Source organism: Athene noctua, chromosome 16 (genome assembly GCF_965140245.1).
Source record: "Athene noctua chromosome 16, bAthNoc1.hap1.1, whole genome shotgun sequence".
NCBI lineage: Eukaryota > Metazoa > Chordata > Aves > Strigiformes > Strigidae > Athene > Athene noctua.
In genome coordinates this window covers 575,019-595,962 of record NC_134052.1, presented here as the reverse complement: position 1 = coordinate 595,962, position 20,944 = coordinate 575,019, and the positions used below count along the sequence as shown (strand labels likewise).

The window sequence follows — 20,944 nt, the reverse complement described above, 5'->3', positions numbered from 1 at the left end:
AGCGTAAGTTAAAGCACAAAATGAAAACCAGAATGCACATAAAACAACTTTACCTTCATGACTTCTGAAGAGAGGTTTAACAACTGGAAGTTTTTTGAAGGAAACTCAACTATGTCCAAATAACAAATGTCTATTTGTAGTGCAATACAGAGGGACCAAAATTCTCAGCAGTGGCTGCTAATGTGGAGGGCCTGGTAGCTGAAATCCTTCAATTAGCTAAAGTTCTGATTCTGCCTTCAAAGAAATGTGAATGAGATATGTCCTACGGAGTTCTAGCAACCCTCAGAGCAGTGACTGCTGCAGTTCCTATCCCCCAGCCACAGGGACATCGTGGCTGCACTTCCCCCACCAGGCATCTGCCCAGGCTTTTGGCCTGGGGTCCCTCACAGCACACTCCCGCCCCTCCCACTTCTGTTCCCATGCAAGAGCTCCCAGGCTGCAATTTAAACACATGCTTTAGGACCACTTAAGATATTGAACGAAACAACCTGGCCCCTCCACTGCCTACCTGTCCCTCCATCACAATAACATGCACATTCATAGGGACGTACAGTCAGTTCATGGAGCTGGGTTAACATCAGCCTGGACCCAGCTATTGCCTCCTTTTACTCTAATGCAAAGCAGGGCTCCACAGATCCCACACTTCTGTGGAAACGTTTAGGAACAAATATTCTGCAAATTGACACTGACAAGCATAACTTTCTCCTGCTTTTGGCAGGGTCACCCCAAAAGGAAGCAGTGAGTTACCTGCATTTCAACCAGACTTCCAACAACAACTGACAAATGGCAGACAGAGCCAGACAAGTATTAGAAAGCTTCACCTGAAGAGATCTAATCTCTCCAGTTAAAACACAATTAAAAAAGCAACAACAACAAACAAAAACCCAAACCACCCCAAAACAACCAACTAGATAACACTACCCATACTAGTGCAACATTAGGGCTGCATAAAGGGCAAAGGCAGAACTGCTGTACCTCCTAGGATAGATGTTAATACCGTCAGACTGCTCCTGAGCAGCATACCTCACAGAGAAACCAGGGCTGGAAAACACAACGTGCACCCCATGACCAAGCCAACATCTCATCGTCATGATAACACCCACACTCCTTGATCCACACCCAACGCACCTCTGCAAGCACATTTCCAGCACCCAGATGTAAAACACACTTCTCACTTTCTTTTCTAGACTGAAAAGAGTGTTTTGCTCTGGTAGAGCAGGATTTATACTCGCTACAGGCTGGGAATCCCCTAGAGGCAACACGCTGCAGTAAGGAAGCAGCATGCACCCCTTAACCTCAAGGCAGCATTTCTTCCGCAGGGGAAAGGCCTTACACAAAGGATGGGTCAAGTGCTCCACTGACCTCCTCAGTGCCAACACGACCACAGCCCCCAGCTCCTTTCGGAAAACTGAGCCCACGGACAGCATAGGGCAGGAGCCCTACACCCAGGCACCAAATTCTCCGAGCTTTTAGCTGACTCCAGGAGGAGCTGAGTGTCCTCAGGCATTCCCTAGAGCACAGCCACCACCTTTCCCCAGATTATCTGTTAGGGACCTGCCTCAAACATTAAAGTCTGGCCACAGCGTCCCAGGTATCTTCTACTTCCTAGGCTGACTGGACACATCCAACATAACAATGCTAAAAAATAATAGCCACATATTGGCAGATTGCTAGGCTGCATACCAGATTTTCCCATATAAGGGAAAGTTGAAGGCATTGTCCTATCACATGGAAAACATATTGCACCAGCCCAAGATATTAGAAAGGAAAATCAGAGTCTCCTCATACCACAAGCTGACACCCACAGCACCACGTCTTTCCCCTTTTGTTGATGGTCTGGTCAGCTTTCCCCAGCTCTGTGATTTCCACCAGGGGCTGGTGTCTGAGGATCACTGGAGGCTGACTGGGACAGGCACTGCCCAGCACAGCATTTGCAGCACGCTGGTACACAGGGAGAATCCACTTTCGTAGAGGATTTTGGTCCCACCACCGCCACACAGGCAGTGACACGGCCACCATTCCTGGGGTGAAGTGTAACTCCGTTTTCATGGGGTTTTTAGCATGCTGAGAACCCACCATACAAACCTGGCATACTGTCACCAACACTCTGCCCACAGCAAACACTGCTACTCAACTACATATAGACCATTCATCTGCTCTCCCCTTTACTCAGCTTGCTGGTCCCCAGCAGCAGCTCTGCCTCTGCTTTTACAGCCCAGGGCAAATTCACCAACAACAGAGGCTGACTTCACTGTCCCAAGCAGGAAACTGGAGATGAGAGAGGAGAAATGCTTTCACTGCTAATTCCAGGAACAATGAAAACAAGCCCTCTTGGCTGCCCTGAAGCCCAGTCAGACATCTAACTACTGTGCTTACCAGCATCTCTTTAAGACAATTTCAGAGAAGCCTCCTTACACATGCCTGCTTTCCAGACCCAATGCACCAAGTCCACATTCCTGCACCAAGGGTTCATTCATAGCACAAGGCTGATCAACCCTCTCCTCTCCTTTGCAAGGGCAAGCTTCTCCTGCAGGCTGATGTGCACGCTCTTACCCGAAACAGGCCAGGACAACAGAGCTTCATGCAAAAAACAAAGGCCTGCTCTGGTGGTCAAGCTCTCAGCCTTGCCATCTCACAAAAACAAGTTCACTTGCTTGTGCAAACCCTTCTTGAACTAACACAAACCATTAAAGTGAAACACTATATTATCCACCTGTAAAAGTTTGTCTTTGGAGAAGGTCTTGAGAAAATATTAAAGAACTCTCAAGGAAGACTAAATCTTAAAAATTACTGAGATTACACTTCAGGGGTGGGAAGTCAGAGATTTGTTTCCTGTTAAAGAAATACGGTAAAGCGCAGTCAGGAAAACCAGATATTCCTCTGAGAGCCTCCACCAAGCCACTAGAAATCAACACACTTAAAAATACCCACAGCACTGACCATTGGGGCTAACACTGGCATACCCAGGGCCAGCTGCTCAAAGACCAGCAGCTTAGATGGAACCACTCTCCCCTAATGCCAACACATAGGACAACAGAGGGAAAGGTAAACTCAAGCCATTAGAACAGTATAGGCTACCAGAGCAGACAGCAGTACTCGGAACAAGGTAATAAGGGACCTTGACTGCACCTTCTGCAAGAGATGTGCATTATTCACACGCTGCAAGCACTGAAAAACAGCACAAGAGCTGCCTTAGTTTCAGAGATCACACAGGCTAGTTTTTAACACATCCATACTAGCCTGCAGCAAGGGCCTGCAACTGCCTTCTCAGCAACAGGGCAATCAATGTTTCTGCTTGGAGGAATGAGACAATAGGCAGAAATAAACAACCATGGCTACGGGATGGGCTTCAAACTTCACAAAAGTGAAAATAAACCAAAACCAGTCTTTCTCCAAGTCCTCTCATTGACTGTGCCTTTTATTTCAGGAATAAAACCACATACTTTCAGTTCTGCTGTACAGGGTACACGCAGACATTTTGATAGGATGCAACTCTACTAGTTATCATGCTTTAGAGCTTGAAGCGCTCAAGGGGCAACATTCAATCAGCTTCACCCCAGCACTGCTGCGCGTTTCCCATCTTTGCAGTGAAGGCAACTCAGCAGTATGTCCAATGCTCCTGAAGGACCTGCAAGTTTAGGCAGCCGTACCAATTTGGAGATGGGCAGAATTAGCTTTCCAAAAGCAAACAGACAGACAACAACATTAAGCTTTGTAGTGCAAGAGAAATCAATTTTCCACTAAACAAGTGGGAAAGGAACCCAGGAGCAGCCCTGAACAAAGCCAACACAGTTGGAAGTCAGAAGCCTTGACCTATTTACCCCAGGAAGAATTTACTTCCAGCGCAAAAATATGCTGTTATTGTTTCATACTTCAACACTTGGACTAAAATAACAATTTCTCTGCAAAACAGCACAGCAGAGCTCCCGCATGAGTGAGGTAAACAAAGGGTGAGGAGGGGTAAGGCGGCACCTATTCTTATGCCATCACCTGAAGGGCCCAAAAGCAACAGCAACACTTCATGGCAGGGAAAATACTTGCAGAGCTCAGTGTTCCCTCTCCTCTGACAACACCCTAATCCAAGTGACCCCACACCAGTTAAAAAGATACAGGCAGCACCAGCCACCAAATATCGGTAGCTCTGCAAGTGAAGGGGTCAGGGGTAAACATCCAACAAGTAAAACCACATCTGCCTGCTCACAAGGTGCCCTCTGCCAGGGAGGCCAGTGACTGCTGAGGGGTGCTGGAGACTCTTGCACAGACCTACAGGACACTTTGCAAAACCACAACGAACCATCTTCACTCCTCTACCCTCATTCTCCAACCCCAAAAGCATTTGCTGCATTTCCCAAGCAGGAGGTAAACAACAAAAAAGCCTGAGGTTTTGGCTAAAAGCATCCAAATCTACTGAAGAAATAAACCAAGCACTTTTCATTGCAAAAATACTGAAAAGTTCTACCACATTAAAGGCCAGCAGCAGAGCAAGCAGAAACAGCTCCCCGTGTGCTGAGGCAGTCTGCCGGGCCTCCAGTCCCTGACTTTACTGCGAGTTTAGCGTAGTTGTCAGGAAGGCAAATCAATAAACAGAGAAAACGTTAGCGGCTCCGAGACGGGTGTGCACATTAGGCAGCAATACTAACAGAAGACTTCACTTCATCTTTCTATATTGTTTGCATGCGTTTCTGTCACAGCGTTTACCCTACAAGCCTCATTGATCAAGGCTAAAATCTACCTCAATCCCCAGAAAAAGTCACTGGTAAGAACGGGGAGAATCCCACCAGGCAGCCACCAAAACACAACGGACGCAAGGCTGCGCGGGGCGACTACGGCGAGATGACTGCAGCGCAAACGAGACGCGACTCCAACGTGACTGCGATGCCTCTGTTGTGACATGGCTGCAATGTCACAACAGATCCACGTCTGCTCCGCGCGCAAGGGGCGAAGCGGGCCGAATCCGCCGATGACGGGGACGAGCCCGTCGCCCGGAGCGGGGGAAACGGCCCTTTAACCGCATCCCACCCCCCTCCCTTCTCAGCGCCCCGGGTGCCCTTGCTCGGCAGGCGCCGGGCAGCAGGAAAACCGTGCCCCGGGGCCCCCAGCCTGCCAAGGGACCCGCTTCTCCCCCGCCCACAAAGTTTAAAGACTTAATTATCGATTTGCTTGAGCACTGCGGCCGGAATGACGGCGGAAAGCTGCGCCCCGCGGGCAGGCTCCCGGCACCCCGCATCCCACCCGGCGCTGCGGTCGCGCAGCTCGGTGCAGGGCCGGGGGCCGCGCTCCCCCCTTCCCGGACGGGAGGTGCCATAGCGCAGCGCCGATGGGGAGCCCGCCACGCCTCCGCCCCCGGCCCCCCGCACGCCCCGAGGCCGCCGCGGCTGCGGGGGGGCGGGTAGGGGGGGGTCGGGCCCCGAGCTGCCGGCCCGGCGACGACTAGGCCCGGTCCTCCCGCACCCCGCAGGCCGGGGGGCCAGCGGCAAGTAGGGCCGGCGAGAGGAGGCCGCGGCGGCGCCCCCCCCCCCGCCGCGCTGCCGCCGGCCCCGCGCCCCGGGGGGCGGGGGAGGGCCGCGAGGAGGAACCGGCGGGGGCGCCGCCGCCCCTCCCCCGCGGCCGGCCCGTCCCCGCGGCCGGAGCCATGATAGGGCCGGCGGCCGCCCCGGCCCCGCCGCCCGCCCGCCCCGCGGCCCGCGCCGCCGCCGCCGAGTTCATTCATAGCGCCGCCCCGGCGCGGCCCCATCGCGGCCCCCCACCCCGCCGCCGCCCCCGGCCGCGCCGGGCGGGTGAACCCAAAAGTTCGGGGCAGAACTTACCTAAAATGGCTCCTCGGCCGCCCAAATACAAACAGCTATTATTTGGTGAAGTTTAGCCCAGCACCCTGCAAGGACACCCTAACCTCGCCCGGGCACGCCCCCGCCCCGCGCCCATTGGCTGCCCGCCGCCGCGCGCCGGCGCCCATTGGCAGGCTGAGCCGTCAGCCGTGCGGCGCCCGCGCCAAGCTTGGCTGCAGCGCGCCCGCCGCTCGCTCCATTGTGCTCCTGTTTGCACCGATGAAAGCGCGGCGTCGATTGGCCGCGCCGCCGCCCCCGCGCACCGCCCTCCGCGTCCGCCGCTCGTTCCCCGGATGTGAACCGGCCCGCCGGGGCCTGCGGCCGGCGCCGCCTAACGCGGGGCCTGCGGGAGCGGCTGCGCGTGCCCTCGGCCCCGCGCCTCGCTCCGCTCGGGCGCTGGCGCCGACGGTCGCCTGAGGCCTCGAGAGGTGCGAAGGCGCCGGGAGAGCGCGGGAGCGGAGCCGGGAGGCCGCCGGCCGGCGAGGAGGGAATGCAGCTGCCCGGAGGGGGCTTCCAGGGGACGCCCTGGGGGCAGACGCGGGTCCCGGGAGGGCCTCGGCAGGGAGCGACCCGGCCGGGTCCGGCTCCGCCGCTGGCTGACCACGAGACGGGCCTGCCGAGGGGTTGAAATTCCTCCCAACCACACCTCCTCGGAGTGCCGGCAGCAGCCACGGCCTCTCCAGCTCAGCGGGCCAGCAGCAGCCTTGCCGCGGTGGCCAGCAGTATCGGTACTGCCCTTGCTGCGGGAGAAGGCTCGAGCAGATCGGGGAGAGGAGCGGGGCTGGCAGTGCTGAGTCGCTCCATCCTCCCGGCTGATGCAGAGTTTCTCTGGGCAAGTGAGCTCGGGCACCGAAAGGAAACTGCTAGAGCTGATTATCTCTGCTGAGACTGGGGGCTGCTTGATGGAGCGCGGTGCAGCCGTCCCACTTGCCAGGTCCCGGGGGGATGCTGGTACAGCCCAGCGCTGCCCCCTTGGAACTCCTGGCTTGTCCAGCTCCGGGTGGCCCTGGTGGTGTCCTGTGCCCTCTGGCTGGCACACTGCCTCTGCGCCTCCCGGCTTTCCCCAGGTGCTGTCCTCGTGGACAACTCTTCGCTGGTGATGAAGGGCTCCTGGGCAGGGAGCAGGCAGCACCCCTGGGCAGTGCTGGTGTGCTTGAGGTACCTGTCACTGCACACGTGTAGGTGAAACACAGCGGACACAGCCGAGGGACGTATCTGTCATGGAGCTACACCTACCCCATTCTACACCTCTTCCAGGTCCCCTGTGTAGCCAGTGTACCACTGTGCTCTCCCCAGTGAGGCAGGACCTTCTTCTCTGCAGCATTACCTTTATTCTTTCTCATTTGCTCCAACCCACATCTTCTCCCTCCATCTTTTCTCCTCCCTGAGACTGGCTCCTTGCCCATGGATGGCACTGGTGGACACTGCTGAGATCTCACATACATGTAGACCTTTGTCTCTCCTGCCCCCAGATTCAGATGCTTTTTCTCAAGGTCAACATGTCTGAAGTATTCCTCTCCAGTGCCTTCCACTTTCCCTAGCTCTGCTTGCCCCTTCTCTAGCCACCAGGCATGCTTGTACCTGATCTTTTTGTTTCACCTTGCACTGGTCAACCTCTGGCCAACCAACAGCATCCTTTGCTATATCCTCCCTCTGTCTCCAGAGCAGCACCTTGGCCTTTGTATGAAGAATGTCTGTAAAGGTGGAATTAATTGGTACTTTATGACCAGAAAACCAGCACAACTTATTTTCAGATAAACCACTTTTTGGTCAGTTGGTCTCAAAAGAACACCTAAGGGTGGTTAAGTGACTCATTGCTGTACATGTAAAATAGACAAGCCAGTTGTTAGGAAACAGTAAAGCAAGACTGTTTTGCCAATTATCAGGCCTAGCATAAAGGACACAGCCAGCATAAAGATGAACCAATAACCAAACTGTATTTGATACAAAAGGGTCAGTACATGGGTGAGTGCTGAGGGTACAAACAAGTCAGTCAGATTATACATAACTGACATCAATCCCACTGACCCCAACAACGACACCGCACAACCAACAATGGTGGAATAAATGGTGACATGCAGTCTACCATAGAAGGGACAGGAGACAACTGAGTCAACAAGCCAAACACGTAAGACCAAGGAAGCCACATACTGAATCTCTACACAGCCCACGTTTACAAAGGCCAGACCTGACTGGAGCCCAGTCCCAGGGAGGCGGGAGGTCCTTCCCCAACAGGGAACTCTGCACAGGGCGTCCCCCTCACACACAGACACTGCCCCTCCTGCAAGGGGTCCCAGCTGTTATCCCTAAGGGGGACACCTGACCTTGGGTTACTTAATGCAGACCCCTGGGGCTCCTTTACCCAATGGCTCTGTCTGCCAGGCCGGCTGCACCCTGGAGGGAAGCCTAAAGGCAAACTCACCCCCCTTTGGGAAGGGCTGTGGGAATCACCCACATGTCAACCTTAATTTGGTGCTTGGGGTTGAAACCCCAGAATTTCAAAGACACAAACAAATCTCCTCCTGAATGAGAATTCATCTGGCAAATATCATTTTAACACCTACATTAAAGAATTGCAATGTGGTGAGGAGGGACGACAGGAGGTTTTGTTATAGCGTTTTGTAGACATCCCTTCCCAGCACCACATTGGTGACCATCGCGAGATGAGATCAGCCATGGTTCTGCCTACCTGAGCCTTAACATCCTCCAAGAATAAAGATTCCCCCACCCTTCTGGTGACCTGTGCCAAGGCTGCACCCTCCCCCCAAGGAAAGGGTTTTCCTAACATCCCACCTGAACCTTTCAGGACTCACTTTGTGGTTATTGCTCCTTAACATATCACCAGGCACTGCCAATAAGTGTTTGGCTCCATCATCCTTCCAGTGCCTGTAAACGGCTGTTAGATCAGCCCCCTAGGTACCTCTTCACCAGAAGAAATTGGCCCAGCCACTTCACCTGCATTCAGGGGCCCTGTGCCCATCTTGGTCATCTGTCACTGATGCCTCTGTGGCTTCTCAATTTTGTGGGCCCCAGAATTGGACAATTGGACATAGTAAAGACAAAATGTATGATTTTATAATGGAAACATTTACTAATCCAGGCTTAGTCCAGGCCACATCTGTTTTATTATTTATGGGGTGGGATTGCTGTGTTTTGGACCAGGTGACCTAGAGAACTGTCCCAGTGTCGGTATTTCATTGTGTTAGTGACACCAAACGGGACTGAGTGCTGCACCCAAACTGAGACCATTCCCACCTGGTCCTCTCACAAGGCCAGCCTGAGCTCTGTTGTTGGGTGGCCCCAGCACTCTTTGATACCCGTACTGGAACCCTTCTCAGCCTCTCTGGAAAGCTGGATTAAGCTCAGCTATTCCCAAATCCTCCTAGGTGCAGGATGTAACCCCTGTGAGTGCAGGATGCTCAACTGAACTGAGCTAGGGTCAAGCATCACCTGGAGCACGACCTGGCTGCCATAGCCATCGTTGTGCACAATCTTTGTGATCCCTGCTTCTGATCTGATTCGGAGAAAAAAAAAAAAAAAAAAAAAAAGACGTTTTGGCCTCTATAAAGAGGGATTGTGACAGTCTTCCTGGGCAAACTTCTCTGGACTCAGGTCCCCCCCATGGAGACCTGCCTCCTCCTGGGGAACATGGCCACCTCTGCACCAGGATGCAGGGAGAGGCCATCATTACCTGTGATGTGCTGGGTGGAGGCTACTGTGCTGTCCACCGCATGCATGAGCATCCACCTGGTTTACAGATGTGCCCCATGCTGAAGGAGAAACGTGTTACTGTTACATACTTACCTTGAAATCAGTGTTAATTGGAATCACAAAAAGCAAAATACAAATGAAGGACAGCTTCTAGACAAATGAACCCGTCTGCCTTGCTTTACAAATAGATCATCCACTCATAGCATCTCAGCTAGGCAACAGTGAGAAATGCAAAAGAAAGCAATGAAAAAATTAAAGAAATAATACACTTCATTGAATTTAACAGAACATTGATGGGAAAGGCAGAGGCTGATCTGCAGCCGACTCTCCTGCTGGGACATCGGTTCTTTGGGTGCCTGTGACTTTCTCCCGGGCAGTGTCCCTGAAGCAGGAGAAGCAGCATCATTTGGGGCCTGATGGTACCCAGGATGTACTCCTGCTTACAGAGAGGTCCCGAGAGCTCCCAAGGTCTGCAGCGAGCTGGGCACAGGCTCCTGGGCTGTGTCCTAAGGGTGGTGGTTATGACTGGCATCATGCTCGCTGTGTGACTGGGGCAGTGACACCAGCACCCACAGCTGCACAACTGCCTGCGGGCCACCATGCACAGCTCTGCGCCTGTGTGTGTGAAGAGCAGCAAGGTCTGAGCTTGCCACCAGGGATGGAGACCTCCAACATCACATGCCCTTCTTGCAAATATCACCAATTTATCCAAGATGCAGATTTTGCAGCAGAAGGTGCAGCCTCCCCACCCAGGAGCACCCGGGCTGAGCAGCAGCACAGTGCCAAGCCATGCCTGCAGGCTAGTACCAACCACGCTGCTTCTCCTGGACGGGAGCCCTGGAGATTTCCAATACCTGCTTAATATTCCGTGGCCGTACAGATTATCCAGGCACACCTCAGTGCCGCAGCGTTCAGCTGGGCGGGTGCGTGTGCCCAGGCCAGCACACTGCAGGCCTGTGCAGCTCTCATGCTGCCACCACAGGGACAGGCACTGGCTGCCGCGGGGATGGCTCTGGCAGCAGGAAGGAAGGAGTCTCCTGAGGCTGAATAAATGTCAAGTGTTTCCAGGCTAAACTTGTCCTCTTGCAGAGAGGGATGTTCCAGTGCTGCCTGCAAGAACTGTGCCTGCCTGGGTGCTGCTGAGCCCGGGTGCTGAGGCTTCTGCCTGTCTCATGGGCAGGGTCAGGCAGAGCAAATGTGGTTTCCCTCTAGCTGGATGTGTCACCCCACAATACAGGCTCAGGGAGATAAAGATTTTTCTCCATGGTGGCAGTCCTCACACCAGGAACAGGGCAGCCACTCCACAGTTTTTGGAAGCAGTCTGAAGAGGTCATTAAAAGAGCAATTAACTGCGATTAGCCATGGAGGGTTTTTTGGTACAGGGACGCTGGGCTTCATCCACCTCAGTAAATTGGTCTCAACTGCTGATGTAGCAGCCATTTGCTTGTTGTGGCCACCTGTACATTTGCACATCTCAGAGGGGTCCTTCACTTGCCTGTTTCTGGGGAGGTTGGTGTGTCTCCAATGGTTACCTGTGGCCTCCTTACAAACTGGTGGCTTTGCTGGGGGCTCTGAAGCTTTTATGCACAGAATAGTCTTTCTGGGCTGTTGCAGACATTTTTCCCAGCACAAGGTGAGTGAAGGATCCCTCAGCTCCTTTCTACTGTGCATCCTCCCATGCCAAAGGCTTGGCGACACAGCACTGGGTCCAGGCTCAGGTCTTGTCACTGCCAAGCTGCTCTGTCTGACCTCCACCCAGGCTCTCAGGATGGAGGTTGGCAGGAACTGAGGACCAGGATCTCATGTTTCCCACCACTCTTTGATGATCTGTTTGTAAAGCAAGGCAGAGGGGTTCATTTGTCTAGTTCTCCAGAAGCTGTCCTGCAAATTTTATAGTGGACACACAATATTGTTTCCAAGTCTGGACCTTAGCCTGAGATATGTAAACCCCAATCAGATGCACATCAGCAGACAGTTCTGGTTTTACTTCATCCTTTTTCTCTAGAAGCAGATTTCAAGACAGATTGCTCATGCTGATACAAACCTGGGCAAAACGACTGGGGTTATTGCACTGAAGTCATTGGCATGAATGGACCATGTTCTGGCCATAACAAGGGGTCACAGCCAGCCTGAGCGTGCTGCACCTGGCAGTCAGGACAGCTCCAGCATCTTTCAAGCATCCTGTCCCCACAGGTGTGACTGGAGAGCGCCAGTCTGTCACTTCAGACCAGAGTTTGAGTGTGACAGGGCTGCTGGGCTGCTCAGCCTCTGCTCTTTTACCTCCAATGGTTCAGATGTTGACAGAAGGCTTGATTTGAGCCATGGGGTTTGTACCCTTAATCCAGTACATGAGCTCTGTGTCTGTGAACCAGGTACTGTGCAGAACCACCTCAGGGGGCCTGACACCCACTTGGTCTCTGGTCTGGGGTTCAGAGGGACGTTTGAGGAGCAATTGCCAGAGACCATATAAAATCACATCTTTTAGATGTGTCTGTCTCTCCCCTAGAACAACCCCCCTTAAGTTGATTCAGAATGTCACAAAAGTGATTTTGATTTTGCAGAGATTTGCACTGCCTGAAGCAAAGATCAGTTGCTTTGGGAAATGCTTTGGATAAACCCATCTCTGCCTGCATCAACCATCTCATGCCCTAGAGGGGAATGTTCTCTAACACTGAGCATCCAAAGGCTGGAGCTGTGGGAAAGGTGCTCCAAAGTTGTTCTCTGGCGCCAGAGACGGGGGGTGACATCCATGGGACCGTGGCCCAGTGCCAGGTGCAGGGACAACTGCCTTGGACCCAGCACCCAGCGAGGCTTGCCCAGGGCTCTGCAGACAGGCTGCAGGAAGATTTACCAGCACTCCCTGTGCATGAGCCCATCGGCTTCTTACGTGCCAGTGCTGTTACATCCCCAGAGCAGATGCATACTTGATGCTTTTGCTGGTGGCCCTCCCTGTGCACAAGTCCATCGGCTGGATTCACAGCTGCAGCAGCTGGGGAGCAGGGGCCGTGTCAGAGACAGGAGCCAGGGAGCAGAGGTGGAGGTAGTAGAGCCACACTGGCAGTAAAAGCATCAGTTATGTTTACAAAGGTCTTCTGGGAGGATTTTGCTTGGGAGCACTCGATAGTGGGCAGTGACACCCAAGCAACCTGGGCAAGGGGTACATGCAAGTCCAGCCACCGGGTCCCACTGGGGACGGGGGTGTCGGCCCAGCCCCTGCTGTGCTGCAAAGTGGGTGAGAAGCAGAGCTCAGCAGCCGAGTGCCTCTGGTGGGGCAGCAAACAAGAAGGGGGCTGGAGCTGCCCCCTAAAACTGCCGGCTACATGCAGGGCAAGCAGGCAGGGAACCCCCTTTCTGCTGGCTGTGGCCATGGTCAGGTCCCAGCCAGATCTGTTGCAGCAGGGAGGAGAGGGAGTTACTGTAATGCAGCACAAATCCTTCACTTCTCTCCTTCCCTTCCCAGCTGTTGAAGCACACCTATGCCCCTGCGAAATACAGAGCCTGAAGGCAGCCGGAGGGGGAAGGAAGGCTTTTAAAGACCCTGCAGCCTGTAAGCATGCATGAGTAATTAGCCAGTCTTACCTTCAAGGCAGAATTCCGAGTCTTAAGGACGGGTGTGGTAGGTCGGGTTAAAGCAGGCTGCCTTTCCAGTGCAAGGCCTGAAGGGCAGCTCTGAGCCCAGGTGAGATGCTTGGGCACCTCTGCTCAGACCCATGGGCACCTCAGGACCCCAACTCCAGGAGTGACCCTGGGCTGACCCTTGGTGAAACTCCGGTATGTCAGGCACCCTTCACTGGAGCTGACAGCAGGGAGGCGATGGGCTCCTCTGGGAGCAGCTGAAGTGGTGGCCAAACCGTGTGGGGGACTGGAGCTGCCCCAGACCAGGTGCCTCTCAGCCCTGGCTTTGCTTATTGCCTGCAGGGTTACCCTGCCTGCGCTCCCTGTACCCAGGCTGCTGCAGGAGCAGACCCCAGCCTACGCGGGGCACTCCAGCGATCTCACAGACTGGTGTTTCCTCAGCCTTAGTCTGGGGAGCCTGTAAGGCAGCTTCTGCTGGAAACTCCCTGTTCAAGGACAAAGGTTTCCTTGGATGTGGTTATTTAAAGAAATTCCCCTGCCCTCAGGAGCCTCTGTCAGATAAATTACATGATTGCTGTTGTAAATTTTCCTGTGGGATTATTTGGGATTATTAAGTGTTTTTCTGGGTTTTGCTGCTGCAGATGATTGATGGCAGAGGAGATGGGGTGCTCCTAGGAATTGGGAATTTCCTGGCCAGTCACCTTTGCCATGGCAGTTCCCTGGCGCTGAGCTGTGGTTCGTGGGGCTGTTGCTTGCCCTGGCCCTGCCATGAGCCCTCTGCTTTGTTGTTGCTGTAAACCTGGGGACTGTCCAACACTACCCCCTGCTCGTGTGCAGATGTACGTTTGTAATGGATCACGCAGCGAGGACCTGGGAGCCTCCTCCCCGACAGGGCTCCACACACCCCAAGGCAGGCTGTCCCACGAGGCTGTCCCTGGGACGCAGTATCACAGTCCACCTTATCCCACAGGCATGTACAGGGCATGAATTCACTCAAAACTTCGTGTCTATGGAGAATTTACCCTTCATCTTTTACAATTGCTCTTCTGCTGCTGCAATCCCAGGCTGGGAAGAAAAGGACTGCCACCCTTGCTATGCAGACCCCACGCAGCCAGTGATGGTGACAGGAGCTGTCATCTGGTCAAACCCAACCCTAGGGCCACCCTGTGGACAGCAGCTTTAGCTTGGAGGAGAAAGATTTGCCAGCAGCAGTTTCCCAATGCTCCCCAGGATTTACTTTCTGCTCAAGTTTTGTGCCTCCTATTGCTTCAGAGCTGCCAGCTCACAGGTGCTTCTAATCACTCCTCCAATTAACGAGAGTGAAAGGTGCTTAACATGCTGCTCATCATTAACCGGGTCCCTGAACATCCATCACCCGCCTCCGGCGTGAGCTCTGCTCATCCTGTGCATGCAGCTAAAGCAGAGCCACCGGCTATGACTGCCCCTGGATGGAGACAACAGAAATAATTTCACAAATTCAAACTGCGCAGCCCTCAGCTCTTTAAACACTGTTTCTCCCCTGGCACATTTTCCTCTCACTGAATCCAACTAATTTTGCTTCCAGGCAGGTTTCCTCACTAGGGTCCTCTTCCCCCAGGCTCCTGTTGAGCACCCTGTTGGCATGACGTGGGGTCTGCTGCCCACAGGACCTTCGCCTGCTTTGCTTTACCCCAGAAGTTCATTCCTGTGACTTCTCCAGCCCTGATTTCACTGTCAGTTCACAAGGGAAGCTGTTTTGATCCCTGTGTGGGATGGTGCTGGTGTTGCCCCTGTGGTCCCTACAGACCTTTTCATCCCTTTGGGTCTCTAGGGGTTATTCTCAGGGCTTACCTTTCTTTCTTTGCAGGCCATGAAGCCAGCCAGGCCCATGTTTTAAGGGTTTTTCATAGGTTACCCAGAAATGGTAAAATCCTAGAAACAAGGGAACCTTTGGGACTAGCTAATGCTAATGCCAGCTAGTGCCAGGCTGCCTGGGACATGGCTCTCCCAGAAACCTCAGCAATGGAAACTCCAGACCCTCCCCCATGCAACCGGGAATTTTTTTCCCAGTGCCTATCTTGAATTTCCCTGTAATAATTTAAGCCTGTTTCTCCTTGCATTATCTGGCATGGGCAGATTAATCCTTTCCTCATTTCAGGAGTCATTTACATTCCTGCAGACTGCTGCTGCTGCCCCCTCCGCTCTCTCCTACCAATTAAGCAGTCCCATGTCTCGCCCATTTTTCTTGCTGGTCATGTTTTCCAGGTCTCTGACATCCTTCCCTGGATCCTCTCCAACTGGCCCGAAGGGCAATGTCCAGACATAGCTGCCTCCCTGGTGCCGTGGAGAAAGGCAGAGCCGTCTCCAGCATCTCCGAAGCACTCTTGATTACGCATCCCGGCATCACGTTTGCTCCTTTCATGCTGTTAGCCCCCTGTTCTGCTGTGATTTATTAGAATGTCAGGTTCTTCCCCCCAGAATTAGTCACCTTCTTTTTACTTCCCATTTCTTGTTTATACAATGGCCTGGTTTTGCTGGGATGCTGCTAGTGTTGTGGTGTCCTGCGCCCGAAGTCTGTTTATCTAATTTGTCATGGATGGAGAGTTTGGGGTTAGGAATCTACCTTTCAACATAATTTCCACTCTTCCTATCTTCCTATTTTGTCTGCAAGTCCTGTATCTGTTATCTCACCTGCTGGCAGCTGCCGCCCAGAGGTGGTTACCCAAGCTGGGACCAGCACTGATTTTATAGCAGGGTTAGACTGAATATGATCTGCAACTTGCTTCTAAGATTCTTTTACGAACCTGTGTCAAAAGCCTTACAAACATAAAGATATACACACTGCTTTTACCATTCTTCTGTGAAAGGAGAAAATCAGATTGGGTTTGCCAGGGTTTGCCCATGAGAAGTTGGCAGCTGCTCCTCCGTGTGCTGTCCTGCGGTGTTCTGGGGCTGCTTCGCCGCTTCTCCTGGTCTTCACCAAAGCTGTGCTGAGTGCTATGCGGGTTTCTTTTATTTTTAAAGAGCTGTACACCATTGCTCTTCTGCTGTCCCAGCCCCCTGATTTTGGCTAAACCCCTCCTGCCTTGGGCTCTCCTGCTGCCAGCTCTGCCTGCATCTGCAGAGAGGGCTGCCAGGCCTGGCCTGCCTGCACCGCGTGGTCTCTCCAGGTCACCCAGCCCTGTTCCTGCCAGAGTCGTTGCCCTTTCACTGGTGCTAATTGCACACCCCAGCTGATACAGGCTGATGCACTGAGGCAGTGAATGCCCCCAGCACCGCAGCATCCCCAGTCAAGGGCTTCCCCTTCCCACCCTGCACCATCAGGCCTGCCTTTACCTGTCCCCTTCCTCCCCACACATGCTCGTTGCCTTGCTCACTGAATCCTTCTTTTCCCTTTGAATGTAAATGCATCAGCTTGGAACACAAAATCAAGGCATCCAAACCTGTTGCCTGCTTCCCAGCCGCTCCTCAGCCACCTGGCCCAAGGCTTGCCATATGGAGAGAGCGCAGGATGCTCTCCCTCTTGCCACAGCCTCTGTCGTGGCCTTTGGCATGGTGCCCCCCAGCCAGGCCTGTGAGATGTGGATGCCAGAAATGGCCAATAATGGGGGGTAGGAGAGGGCTGGAGCAGGGGACACTTGGGGTGTCCAGGGGCAGGACAAGACTCAGCAGGCTCAGGGAGCTTGAAATAAGGACAGACTTGTCCCATGGGGGTGGTCAGCCCCTGGCCCAGGGCTCACAAAGGTTTGGGCTCTCTCTTTGTGAAGATTATTTGAACTGTACCTGAACAAAGGTACACCCTGGTCTAACTGGCCCTGCTCAGAGCAGTATGTTGGTCTGGACATTCCTGGACATCCCTTTTCTCGATCCCAGGCTCTGGCTCTTTCCCTCCACAGGACAAGGAGCTCCTTTCATGTCCCAGCTGCATTCATCCCACACGCCCTGGAGGTTAGAGGCAAAGCCAGAGCCTTTATCTTCTACTCACCTCTTCCCCCAAAAACTCATTTTTAATACCTTGGGAATGTTTGCTGTCTGTTTCTGCTGTCCAGGTTCCATGCTGGCCACCTGGGTAGGGACATTCTCCATCCTGGGCTTTTGTGAGCCTGACAACCGCTCACCAAGAGCCCCTTGGCGTGCAGCACAGCCGCCACAGCAGGATGGCAGCCAGGTTCTCCCTGATTGCAAACAAAATGTATCCAGCCTTAATATACAGAGCAACACATTCCTCCTTAATCCCCTGCCTGTCTTTCCAGAACAAGCTGCATCCTTCCATATTAATATTCCAGTCATGTGGCTGAGCCCACCAAGCCTTTGTTATGCCAATTAAATCATAATCTTGATCACGTGTTAAGAGTTCCAGCTCCTTTTGTTTGTCCCTCCTGAGCACCCTGATGAGGCAGGCGTGCAGTGGGCTGAACCCCTGCCCTCGTCTGTGCCCAAGGGCTGCTCTGGACATGCCACCTCCCGGGTCACCTGCGGTTCCTTCGAGCTGTGGACATGGGGCTGCCAACCCATCCGTGCGCCAGAGATGGTGCCGCTCCAGTCCCAGGGGAGATGGGCAGCACTGGGGCTGGCGGCGCTGTCACCCCTTCTCCTTCCTTCGCTGGTGCCAGGAGCTGGAGTGAAGGTGGCAAGGGGGGAAAGCAGAAGGAGGGTGAGAACTGGCACCCAAGCTGGGCTGTGAACATCATCTGGCTCCACCAAGCAGCCCCAGCGCTGCTGGAGGTGGCTGGGCAGGGGTGATGCTGCCTGGGGACGCCTGTCCCCATGCGGGTGTCACAGCAAGGGGACACTGTGAGGGACAGGACCCCCGGGCCCCTTTGTGCCGGCTGTGATGGTGCAAGAAGGGGCTCTGTGTGTGTGTGCATGTGTGTATACGTCTGTGTGACAGGAGCGTCCATCTCGGTCTGCAGCAGATTGGAGCAGTGAAAAGCCAGTCTTGGGTTGTTTTAAGTATCTGGTGTAAATTCAAGCTCTGAACATGATTCCCCAGGGCAAAAGCCCTCTCCCAGAGCTTCGTACTTCATCATCAACACCAAACAGGAAAAATGAGCCCCCGCCAGCCCTGCCTGAAGCAGCCTCAAGTGGTGGGATGCTCCCTGCCTGCACCACACCAGCGTGTCCTGTGGATTTAAGGCAGGGCCCCACTCAGAGCGGCCGAACCGTCATTACCCAGAGGCAAGCAACCTCGCAGCAGAGCCCAGGGAAATCAATAGTGTGAAGGAAAATTAACTCATTAAACAGCCATCAATGCAAATGCGAAGCACACTGACCTCCTCCCGCTGCACCTGGACGACGGTTCGCTGGGCCCGGGCAGGGTGAACCCAGGCGGTGCTGGGCTCCAGCACCCGCGCGGGCGCTGGACATCCCAGGCTGGCGGTGGGTGAGCGGAGCAGCTTCTGGGAGCTGCCGGGCTGGAGCAGCCCAGGCCGGGGGCCGCGTTCGGCCGTGCGCAGCGGCCAGGCAGCAGGAGCGGGATGTGCCCCCTTAGCAGGGGCAGCACCTTCCCACGGCAGGGACATCCCCCCCACTGCCAACACCTCCCTTTTGTCGCAGCACCTCGCAGAGAATCGAAAAGCCATTGGGACACGCTGGCCCTCCCGGAGAGGAGCCCCGTCCCCCAAGCACCACCTTGGGCCAGGCTGTTACCACAACTTTCCAGGGAGGTTTTTTTGCCGTGCAGCCCCCGGAGACAGGAGCTGGGTGTGAGCCGGTGGCGTGGCCTGGACGCAGGGGACCAGCAGCGTCCAGGGCTGCAGGAGCAGGGCCGGAGCTGGGCTCTTTGCTCTGTAGTGGGGGGACAAGTGTCAATGGGACAAGGGGGGCTCAGGCTGGGGTTGGAGGTCCCGTGAGTCACCCTGAGATCCTCTGAGCCAGCCTCTCTGCTGAAGACGAACAGGGAAGGAAATAGTAAGGGAGTTTTTTAAGGTCTCATATTTTAGGGCAGCAATGCTGTGCTGGGTCTGAATGCTGTGTGATGGGGTTTTCTCTCTGAAAGCAAAACTAATTTTCATTTTCCCTGATGCAATAAAATAATTTACTCCTTTTGGAGGAGACGTCATAGCAATTCTTAGGGAATTAAAGCAATTTGATTCCTTATCATTTTGTTACAAACCCTGGTGAACCAGCATAATAATTTAGCGGAAATTAATGGCACTGAACATTTCCAGTTCTCCATGTGGGCAGAGGGTTGAGCTGTAAATCGCCTGCTGCGTGCCCCTCGCCTGCCTAAATGCTGCTTTTCAAGCAGCTGCCTGTCCCCAAGGTGGGGTGAGGGGCTGGTTTGCTGCCTGCGGTCACTGGTGTCTGGCCTGGAGTGGGATCTCACGGGTCTCACCACAGACAGTGCCCCGGGACTGCACCCTTGGGCCTCTCAGGCACCCCACAGCTCCCTGGCACTGTGGTCCTGGGGCATCTGCTGTGTGGTACTGAGGGGGAAACTGAGTCAGGAAGCTGCTAGGCTGTCTCCTCCAGCCTGACAGACCTGTTGAGGGGCTGAGGCTGCTGGCAGCATCTCCCTCTTGCTCCTAGACAGGGCTCTGCAGTGGGAGGCTTGGAAAAATGATCCCCCTCCCATCCCCATGGCGTGCTCTGCCCTGGGGGCACGTGGCCGAGGGCACGGCTGTGCCCAGGGCTCGTTACCTACCAGCTGCCGAAGAGAGCAAAACCCAGAGCCAGGAGGGTGTCACTTAACACCATTTAACTACTGAGCCCGGTGCTGGCATGAAGGGCCTCACTCACCCCATTTTGTCCCTGTTGGGGGACTTCTCAGAGGGGGGCAGCACTGCAGTGCCATCACTGGCAGCACCATCCTGGAGGAGGGAGGGCAGGAGGACAGGGTTTATTTGGGCCCTAAGCAGATACTTCATGGGGGAAAAGGAAAACAGGGACAGGACGAGGCAATAGCAAACAAGAAAAACTTCAGACACATATTTCTGGGGTAAAAGTGTGGATTTCTGGTAGGACTGGTCAGGCAGGTTGGAGGGGATAGGGGCATGAGGAGCAGCCACCTCCAGCAAGTTTCTGGCAAGGGCAAACTCCAGGGGAGTGGGAGTGTGTGTGTGTGGGGGTGTGTCTGGGGGTGCGAGTGTGCTTTGGGGAGCCTCTGATACCCTTTCAGGCTGAGGGACACTGAAGGATGATGCAAACATCAGCCCAAGATTGCAGCACAGCAGAACACCATGTGACACCATTCGGGGAGGTGGCTGTGCTCCCCTGCATCTCTGGTGTCCCCAGCTGTCACCCTGCCCCATCACTCACCAAAGGTCACCCCATGTTCCCTGTCCCCCCAGTCCTGGGTGATCCTGGCTCCTGCAGCTGTGGAGGAGGGGGCTGGTGTGTGGCACCCAGTGAGCCAAAATGAGCTCCCCAGCTGGTGCCCCCCCTCCAGACACTGATGGCTGTAGGCAGTGTCTGCCCGTGGGCTGGGGCTCGTGCATCTCAGAAGCTGCAGACACTGCTGCCCCTGCTCCAGCCCTGCGGCACCATCCCCTGTGCACCATCCTTGTGTAGTGATGATCGACGGCAGCTCTGAGATGGCAGCCCTATTGCCTCTGAGCTGCCCTGAGGAGCCCTGTGCAGGAGGAGGTGCATGGCTGGACTGGCTGCACCTCTGCTCTCCCACGCCAGGGCTCAAAGGGCCAGGGCATGATGGTCTCCTCATCCCCCCCGTTCTCTGTCTTCCTGGAGGGGAGATATTCCTAGAGAAATACCTGAGTTGGGAGCAGAGGTGTCTCCATCGGGCAGTGAGTCGATCTTTGCTAAGCCTGGAGTCTTTCTGCACCTCCCATTGCAGCCTGCTCCTCAGGGTGCTCCTTCAGGCTCCCCAGGGTTCAGCCTGGACCAATATCTTG

The 20,944-nt window shown here is 54.4% G+C and overlaps 1 protein-coding gene across 4 annotated transcripts in view; it reads right to left on the bottom strand.

Annotated features, from left to right (window-relative positions):
• Window positions 1–5,907, bottom strand: part of CHD6 (chromodomain helicase DNA binding protein 6) — a 92,310-nt gene extending 86,403 nt beyond the window's left edge. For all 4 annotated transcript variants that reach the window (XM_074920484.1, XM_074920486.1, XM_074920485.1 and 1 more), the window contains exon 1: window positions 5,808–5,907. The gene's annotated coding sequence lies outside the window, so the exon portion shown is untranslated. The remainder of the gene's footprint in view (window positions 1–5,807) is intronic.
• Between the last annotated feature and the right edge of the window lie 15,037 nt (window positions 5,908–20,944).